Source organism: Aplysia californica, unplaced genomic scaffold (genome assembly GCF_000002075.1).
Source record: "Aplysia californica isolate F4 #8 unplaced genomic scaffold, AplCal3.0 scaffold00143, whole genome shotgun sequence".
Classification (NCBI taxonomy): domain Eukaryota; kingdom Metazoa; phylum Mollusca; class Gastropoda; order Aplysiida; family Aplysiidae; genus Aplysia; species Aplysia californica.
In genome coordinates, this window is record NW_004797413.1 from 288564 (window position 1) to 289575 (window position 1012).

The following is a 1012-nucleotide window of genomic DNA, read 5'->3' on the forward strand; positions in this document are numbered from 1 at the left end:
ACCCCAAGACCTTTCGCCATAACATTATATTGCACTTCGAAAAAAAAAAGACTAAAACCAAAAGGGATGGATGCATTCCCGTTGTACATAAGTACATCATGTAATATGTAACATACTAGTATTAAAACTGGCAAAGACAGTTAAAGACGTCTATCAGAGATACAACCATTGCAGTAAATACATGTAATTTTCAGATGTGATTACGATATATTGTATACCAGTAAAACATTTTCAGAACATAACAATACACAGTAGAGTCTGCTTACTTAAACCAAAAAGTGTGGGAACAGTGGATTTTTTTTCAGTTTAGAGTGATTGCTAAAAAAAACCCAGGGAATTTTCTTTTCTTTCTGTTTTGGCTAATGTCGTTTTCGGAATATCCATGCTCGGGGCGGACTCCACTGTACATGTATTGTATCATGTTCATGCTGAAACGAAATCTCTCAAATTGACCACACTCATGTCCATTCATGTATTTTTATCCTTTTATAATGTATGTAGAATTAGAAACAAATAGTGAAACATTGAGAGTTTTGGTTTGTGCCAGACATGTCACCGACTGACGTCCAACAACAGCCATGCCTGTACCACTGGGAACTTCCATTACGGAGACATATGCTCTGCATGCTGTGACAACAACCACTGCAACGTGGAGGCCATTCTCATTGAAGGTATGCAATATTGGGCTGTCCTCAGAGAAAGTTGCATTTGAAAATAGCAAAAGTTGCAAAAAGTTGCAAGAAAAGTTGCAAGGCGTAGCCTACGTATACATGTAGCTAAAACAATGCCACGGAACTATTGGAATATATTGTATTATGTATTGTTGCTATGCTTGCATTGCAATCAAAAGTAGCCAATATGAGTTTTGTTAGATCAAAATCAAAAGTTTTGTGAATGTCTACCCCAAAAAATATAAAAAATTGCTTGGAGTAGGCTACAAAAACAGTTTGTCCCCTGACACATGCGTCAGGTCCTTAAACTCTCGCTGATGTTGGGCAGGTGTGGCTGGCGT